Source organism: Symphodus melops, assembly GCF_947650265.1.
Source record: "Symphodus melops genome assembly, chromosome: 19".
NCBI lineage: Eukaryota > Metazoa > Chordata > Actinopteri > Labriformes > Labridae > Symphodus > Symphodus melops.
The window spans coordinates 21,495,157-21,503,851 of record NC_136709.1 but is presented as its reverse complement, the minus strand read 5'-3'; the positions used below and the strand labels follow the sequence as shown (position 1 = coordinate 21,503,851).

General features: G+C 46.2%; 1 protein-coding gene across 1 annotated transcript in view; it reads left to right on the top strand.

Annotated features, from left to right (window-relative positions):
• Positions 1-4,341: 4,341 nt before the first annotated feature.
• gfra4a (GDNF family receptor alpha 4a) overlaps positions 4,342-8,695 on the top strand; it is a 224,513-nt gene continuing 220,159 nt past the window's right edge. The window contains exon 1 of the mRNA XM_079369799.1: positions 4,342-4,445. The gene's annotated coding sequence lies outside the window, so the exon portion shown is untranslated. The remainder of the gene's footprint in view (positions 4,446-8,695) is intronic.

The window sequence follows — 8,695 nt, the reverse complement described above, 5'->3', positions numbered from 1 at the left end:
CTGGCTAAACACTGAAGCTACAGTGTCCACCACATGCAGAGCTGGCTAAACACTGAAGCTACAGTGTCCACCACATACAGAGCTGGCTAAACACTGAAGCTACAGTGTCCACCACATGCAGAGCTGGCTAAACACTGAAGCTACAGTGTCCACCACATGCAGAGCTGGCTAAACACTGAAGCTACAGAGTCCACCACATGCAGAGCTGGCTAAACACTGAAGCTACAGTGTCCACCACATGCAGAGCTGGCTAAACACTGAAGCTACAGTGTCCACCACATGCAGAGCTGGCTAAACACTGAAGCTACAGTGTCCACCACATGCTGGCCTGTGTGAGAGGAGGGGGCGGAGCCAGACGGCTCTCTGTAATAATTAGAGTTTAGACTGCAGTACTCATTTTAAACACTAGGTGTCACAGTTACATAATGCTCCTTTAACAACATTAAACCTCAGGGGTTCTCTGGCTGCCTGTAGCTATTTTTTGTGTGCAAAATTTCAAACATCTGCTGCTGATTGTATCTGCCTGAAATACAAGCAAAACAAACCGAAGCTTCCTGTTAACATAAACTGATCTCTGCTCTTTGTTTATACAGGCCGACATGTCTCTGTCAGTGGACATGTGTATTGTGATTGTTGTGTCCTATGGTGTTGTATGAAACCTTTTCCCCCCTGCTGGTTCAGTTTCATTCAAAGTGTCTGGATGTATTTATAATCTGTGTTTAAAAAAAAAAAAAAAAGGCGGCGTCCATCAGGCCTAAAATGACCTCCTCCTGGCCGGTGAAGACGGTGATGTTTGATAGCTCATTGCTCTTTATTCTCAGTCCTAATGAGAAGCATTTCTGTCCACAGCTTGCCGACTGTTCCAGCTCATTATAGCCGCTGTCAGAGCTGCACCTGCTTCAAGTTTAATGTCTTTTTCAAACCGGAGCTTCCTTTCTGCTGAGTCACTCTGTGCGGTCAGGTGACTGTCACAATGAAAATCATCTCCTGACAGTTTCTGCTGTTTCAACTCAGCAAACTTACTTATTGATCGACTGGTTTATATTCAGTCTCTGATCGTTTACACAAACGGGCGTGTTTCTACTTTTGAAGGAAGTTTAAAAAGTCAGTTTTATCTCTTTTCTTTCTTCTTATTCTGCATCTCATGAGCTTTTCCGAAGTCATTTCAAAGTGTTTATTGGATACGAGATGACTCCTGGTGTTTTGCTCAGAGTTTTAATTGAAGCTCATGTCTATGTTGAATCATTTTAAGCTCCTATAATCTTCTAAAATATTTGGATTGGGTTTTTTTTTCTGCAGATTTTCAGGTTGTTTTTTTTTTTTTAAAGCAAGCAGAAACTTTTATATAATCCTTGAAATTCTTAAAGCACGTTATTAAAGGAGCATTATGTAACTCTGACTCTGTTGTCCAATCATAGAGGAAGGTCATTTTATCATTTCAGTCACTACATGTTGCTCCTTTCATTATTGCTATTGCACTGACGCTGACGCATGCTTCCTCTTCTGCCTTTGTAATCAAACATCTGAACATCATCTCTCAGCTGTGTGTGACATCTGCAGACTGAGGGCTGATTTGATTTGCACGAGGACTTCACACATAAAAACGCTCACGTAAAAATCACCCAGAACTCACCAGCGTAATCAGCTTCCATCAGCAAGTCGGGCAACATCGATGAATTTAATCTCTCCCTCCATAATTACCTCCACACTCGATGTGTTTGCTCTTTTTCTCAGTACTGAATTCTTCCACGTCGGCTTCGACGTCCTGAGAGAAATCCTGTATAATTCAACGTGAAATGAATACCTCTCTCATCTCTGGAGTGCCTGTGGTTTTAAGCAAACGCTTCAAAAGAAAAGCAAAAACAAGAGATACGAACAGATTAAAGAGAAATAATTAAAGAAGATTAAAAATAATGCAGTAACAAATGAACATAATTACAGTAAAAAAAAACAAGCACTCCGAGGGAAAGCTGAAATAATTTGTGTTTTTTAAGAGAGATTTTTTGCGATGGATCCGAGCAGGTCTGTCTGATCTCCTGCAGTTCGCCCTGGGCTCCCCTCTGGTCTGCAGCCTCGACCTCCTGGTGGATCAGGTGAGACAAAACAAAACAAACAAAAAATCATCCTTCTGTCTCTTTCTGATGTGCAGGAGAAGCAGTAAGAGAGTCATAACCTACATGTGTTGGGACTAAATGGATGCAGACATGAGGAGGCGGCCCCCCCTGCTTTGATTCAGTACTGTGGGCACAGCAAGCATTCAATCTGTCTCTCATTTAACTTCATTTGACTAATAAATCCTTTGAAAGAGGAGCGAGTTGAGGTGGTCTGGGCTGCTGATCAGGATGCTTCCCTGCAGAGTTCACTGGAGGGATTACAGATCCCATCGATCTTGGGAAGGACTCGGAGGAGCTGGAAAATGTTGCTGGAGAGGACGGAAGTCTGGGTGGACCTTCTGCGAGACCCGACCTCAACGAAGCGGAAGAAAATGGACGGACGGATGGAAAATAAATCCTTTGAAATCTTCTCCAGAAGCTGAGAAACATGTTCGAAACAAGTGACCGGTCGAGCTCAGGTTGAAACTCTGCATGTTTATGCTCTTCTTGTTTTACCTTTCTTAAAACGGTGAGGTTGCCGGTTTGAATCCACGTCTGCATGTTCTCCCCGTGCATGGCGTGGCGTCCTCCCACAGTCCAATCACATGCTGGTTAGGTCACCTGATGACTCTGAATTCTCCGTAGTTGTGAATGTGACGTCAGCCCTGTGATTGGCTGGTGAACAGTCTCAGTTGTACCCTGCATGCCTCTCGCCCAATGACAGCTGAGGTCAGCTTAAGGTCACGCAACCCCTAACAGGCTAGTAGAAAGAGCAACGTCAAGCAGCACAGGAAGTAATCTTGATAACATGCACCGTGTATTTATCATTTTAGATGTTGGCCTGTGTGAATCAACATGTTCATACTTTCATCTTAAAGTCACCAGAACAGTCGAATATAAGTCCAGGTCTGTTTCTTGACTTCGTATGCAGCGTGTGTTTTTCTCACTCCACAGATGTGAGGACAAATTTGAGACAAATACCAAAACTATTGATTTGTTCTAAAAATCCTGATAATGGTAAAATGAGTGATACTTTTTCTGTTCCAGAGTTGAAAGTAAAAATGACAAAGAGAAAAAGTGTGTGTTGGTGTATTCAGATGAAATGACTTCAGCCTCGCTGGTCTCACACATACGTCTTTGAAATGAAGACGGAGTCGTCCGTTTGAAATATTGTCATTTTTACGGAGCATTATGACGTTAGGAATGGATGCAGCTCCCGTCGCCTTTAATGGAATAGAGCAGTAGATCAACTTGACAAAAAAAACAACATTAAAAGTAAATGTTAGCCAAACCAATTGGTAAGAGAGAAAGCAAATCTTTCATTTGGAACACAATTACAGTCCCACAGGTCACTGGATGTTTTTTGAGAACACCTTTTGACAGCAGGGAAATGTTAAACGAAATAAAACAATTTACTTTGTTGTCTCCATTCGACTGAAGACAGTGTCTGCAATTAAATGGTTATTGAAGTGATATTTAAAGAAGATACAAAAGAGGATTAGGCCCCTTGAAAAAAACAGGTCAGACTTTTTTTTCTCAGATTTCTGACTTTAAAGCAGTATGTACTTTTTTTTTTTTTTTTTTAAACTAAAATAGTTTTTTCATAGTCGATCTGATAGCACAACAACTTTCAAAAAGGCAGATTAGTCTTTCTCCCATAACTCACCACACTGAATGTACATGATGTTGCTTTATTGTCCAAACTCTGAGAAAAACAAACAAACACGTTTAAATTTGGGAAATAAATTAAAATTTAAAATATAAAATATATAAAAATATATATGAAATATAATATAAAATTTATAGATCAGAACTGCAAACCAGATTCCGCCATAATCCTCTTCCATAGTTTATTCTGAGAGGAGCAGTATGTAGCTCTGACCCCTAGTGTTCAAAACGGATACTGCAGTCTAAATTCTAAACATTACAGAGTAACGGCGTAACATTCGATTACGTCACAATCTCACTTTGGAACGCGGTTGGCTGCTCTCGTTGCCATGGCAGCGGCTTCCATAGGCCCCCAAAAAAAGTTTGACTAAAGCGAAGTGAATGAAGTTTTCTTGAGGTGAGGATAAAACAAAAGAGTTTTTGCAGGACATTTATCTGACGGGATCTGATAGGAAATAAATAAAGACGTACGAGGAGGACGGAGCGGTTAATGACGTCAGACGTCCTTTGGCGTTTGAGTCAGTGGGCGGACGTTGTAAACCCAAAACACGGCGTTTAGGGGTTTTTACAGTGTGAAGGAGGCCTGACTGCCTCTCTGTGGATAATTAGTTTTTTTTATTGACTTGTGTGGACTTCTAATCTCCCTGGACCCGGATCCATCAGCTCATCAGAACCATCCTGCAGGTGAGTTCTTGTTCTAATGATTGGACTTAAACATGGCGTGTCCTGCTGGGCTCAGTGGACCCTTCTCTAATTAGTATCCTGAACTGTTGAATTGAATGAAGAATATTTGAAGCTAACAGGCTAATTTACTCCACATGAATGTTTCCCTACATGAGGCTGCCTCATGTATTAACACAGGCGGGTCACTCTTACTCAGTAATCAGTGGTGTGTAGTGGACTTGTCCCACATAGGACACAAAGACTCATGTTAGTCTCCTTTTGCATTCACATAAAAAAAGTCATATGTACTTGTCGAATAAAGAACATCCAGAGGGCTCAGGTCCTCGTGCAGGGGGGGGGGGGGCTGTGGGGAGTGAGGGGGGGGGGGTCTGTAGTGGAGGGACTCGATCAATCCTCGAGGGGAAAGGCGCTCAGTGACTGAGAGACTCAAACACATCCACGCACAGACAGGAGCTGTGTGGACATGCTTGAATGCAGAGATGTCAGAATGGGGCTGCTACACAGCCAGTGCCTTGCTAAAGGGCACCTCAGCAGTACAATGTGTCAGCAGCTTGAGGAGTTTTAAGATTTTGCAAAGACAGGGGGGTCTCATGGAGGCAACAGCAAGACTACAGGGTGATCCCTTCAGATTCCCATCATGCATTGCTGTCTGCACAACCACAATACTCATTAAAATCCTCCATAATCCGAGAGAGGAAAAAACCCGACGTAGTTGGTAGAATGAGTTTCAGTCTGTTAGTTTGCACATGTCGAACACTCCTCCTCACAGTCTTCATCCAGGTCACATGACTTTTAAAAAAAATCTTGTTTAGAGGTGTTCAAGCTTTTCTTCAGGAGTGTGTGCCATGATGAAACCTGCACACACACCTGTGCACTTTGAACAGCTTGTACTTAAGACCCAGAAAGGACCAAATATGAAGAGCCTGGAACTTCGTGCTGTGACGTGCACATCTCATCGTGCACGCCGGTGTAGCTTCTGATGTATTTCACCACCGCGTCATTGGAGCAGCTCTCCATCCAACGCCACGCCGAGCGACTTGTGATAACGCCACACGTGTCGTCAGCCGACCCTCCTTAACACGACGCAGGGCGGCAATTAGCCAACCAAAGTGAATCTCAATCAATTTCAATTTCACCTCTGTAGACGTGATTCAGAACACGAGGGGTTAATTATCGCCCTGCAGTTATCGATCGGTGTTCCTCGCTGGCCTGTTAATTAGACTGACTGATCTGACACCCGGGTCAGACTGAGACATGAATGATGAGGACGAGACGACTGCAGGATAATCCTTACTGCTGTTCAACAACTTCAGCTTCTCCTCTCTCTGTCCCTCCTCCTCTCTCTGTCCTCTCTCTGTCCCTCCTCCTCTCTCTGTCCCTCCTCCTCTCTCTGTCCCTCCTCCTCTCTCTGTCCTCTCTCTGTCCCTCCTCCTCTCTCTGTCCTCCCTCTGTCCCTCCTCCTCTCTCTGTCCCTCCTCCTCTCTCTGTCCCTCCTCCTCTCTTTGTCCCTCCTCCTCTCTCTGTCCCTCCTCCTCTCTCTGTCCCTCCTCCTCTCTCTGTCCTCCCTCTGTCCCTCCTCCTCTCTCTGTCCCTCCTCCTCTCTTTGTCCCTCCTCCTCTCTCTGTCCTCTCTCTGTCCCTCCTCCTCTCTCTGTCCCTCCTCCCCTCTCTGTCCTCTCTCTGTCCCTCCTCCCCTCTCTGTCCTCTCTCTGTCCCTCCTCCTCTCTCTGTCCCTCCTCCCCTCTCTGTCCTCTCTCTGTCCCTCCTCTTCTTTCTGTCCTCTCTCTGTCCCTCCTCCTCTCTCTGTCCCTCCTCTTCTCTCTGTCCTCTCTCTGTCCCTCCTCCTCTCTCTGTCCCTCCTCTTCTTTCTGTCCTCTCTCTGTCCCTCCTCCTCTCTCTGTCCTCTCTCTGTCCCTCCTCCTCTCTCTGTCCCTCCTCTTCTCTCTGTCCTCTCTCTGTCCCTCCTCCTCTCTCTGTCCCTCCTCTTCTTTCTGTCCTCTCTCTGTCCCACCTCCTCTCTCTGTCCTCTCTCTGTCCCTCCTCCTCTTTCTGTCATCTCTCTGTCCCTCCTCTTCTTTCTGTCCTCTCTCTGTCCCTCCTCCTCTCTCTGTCCTCTCTCTGTCCCTCCTCTTCTCTCTGTCCTCTCTCTGTCCCTCCTCTTCTTTCTGTCCTCTCTCTGTCCCTCCTCCTCTCTCTGTCCTCTCTCTGTCCCTCCTCTTCTCTCTGTCCTCTCTCTGTCCCTCCTCTTCTTCCTGTCCTCTCTCTGTCCCTCCTCTTCTTCCTGTCCCTCCTCTTCTTCCTGTCCTCTCTTGCGTTGATGGGGACATTTTCTGTCCTTCACATGCTGCCTGCTCTACACATAACATGCTATTTACCCCTGACAAGAAGACGCACAGTGATAGTTTGTCTCTTATGTATTTTTCATGATGTGTCCTTCACAGAAGACGGCAACAAAAAAAAAAGAAAAAAGGTTATTTTTCTCCTCGCTGGAGGAAGAAGCTGCTCCAGGCTGTCTTCTTGTCATGTCTCGTTGATGTGGGCATGAGATGGAATGAATAAAACCCAGCCGCAGACACACGTAGCTCCTTTTGTGGCTGGCTGCGAGCTCCGGCGCTCGGCTCCGCTCGGCTTCACAGGTGACAGCGAGGCGAGGCCGGCGCAGCTCGGAGGCAGGCCTTAATTGAAATCCCCTCCTAATGTGAGACGGAGGAGATGGAGCTGTAAAAGGGCCTGTAATTACTGAGGCCACTAATGAGAGATAATTAGGTCATATGGCGATGTCTCCGCCCGGGCTGTGCAGCGAGCGTGGTCAGGAATAAAAAGGTGGGTAAACTATGGAGTCGTGTTGCTCATCACCGTTATGTAGCCTCATTTCCAATGATTAGTTCATTAGTGATAATAAGGAATCATTTTTTAGAAAAGGCCTCTTGTGTTCTCAACACTGCGGCGAATCGTAACAGAGCCACCCGTGTGGCGTGAGAGAGCGGGGACGACACGCCGCCAGACGCCGTCAGAGGAATCGGTTCTCTCTAACGTTTACATCCACAAGCTAAAAAAAACACTCGCCCTCACACTCTTCAGAAAGTGTCATTATAAGAAACACACACACACACACACACACACACACACACACACACACACACACACACACACACACACACACAGGCGTAGCAGAGAGAACTCCCATGATTCCCCACCAGCCTCGACGTCCTCTTTGTTATTGTTTTGAATGAGAGCTTTTACGCACGGTGTGTTTTAAAAAGCTCCTCGACAACGTCAGCTGATGAATCCAAAGCGTGCTGCGTTCATGTGACGTGTTAATTATAGGAAACAGAAGTGCTGAATAATTCCACCCTTTGGTGCGGGACATGATCTTTGTGTTCCTCTCCCTCACGTCTTTTTCCCTCGGATGTTGTTGGATGGAGGATTCTCGGGGGGGTTGAGGCTGAGACGTGCTCGGTTGTGCGTTGAGCTGACTAATATAGTGTAGGAGGGTTTTTTGTTGCTGTGATGGTCATGGTCAGAGAGGCGTGATTATGCAGAGCCGCAGTGCATGAATGAACGATTCCAACACATCCAGCTTTCTGTATCGACGTTGTGCTTCTGTGGCTGCTCAGGGAAAGATTTCTACATTCTGTAGTTTACTGTCTCTTTCTCAGGGCTAACGCGGACGTCGATATTTCTGGGGTTTGTTTTGTGTGCAGTGCTCAGTTTGTGGAAAACATTGATTTGTTCTTTGGTATTTTTCTTTTGGCTCAGCTCGGTGTTAGAGGATGAAGCGTTTCTCCGGGGCTTGTGTGCAGCTCACAGGGTGCTGAATGCACGATGAGCTCACTGATCGACACCGACGCCTGCACGTCTTCCTCACGCTCTGTGAAGCTTTCAGTGGGTCAGCGCCGCCCACTACGCTGCAGCCGCCACTCTAGCCAATCATAGTGTTCGGACAGCGGGCGCTGCAGACACGCGACAAGCTCGACGGAACACAACAACCCGGACAGGAAGTCAGACCAGGAAACGAGCATCCGGGCAATTTCAAAATAAAACTCGCAATCGTGTTTTTTTTGTCACTTTCTCAACGTGAAGTCCAAACAGGCAGCGCAGCGCCCTGCGGGGAGGAAACGGCGGTGCAGATGGGCGGTGGCGGTGTGTGTGTGTGTGTGTGTGTGTGTGTGTGTGTGTGTGTGTGTGTGTGTGTGTGTGTGTGTGTGTGTGTGTGTGTGTGTGTGTGTGTGTGTGTGTGTGTGTGTGTGT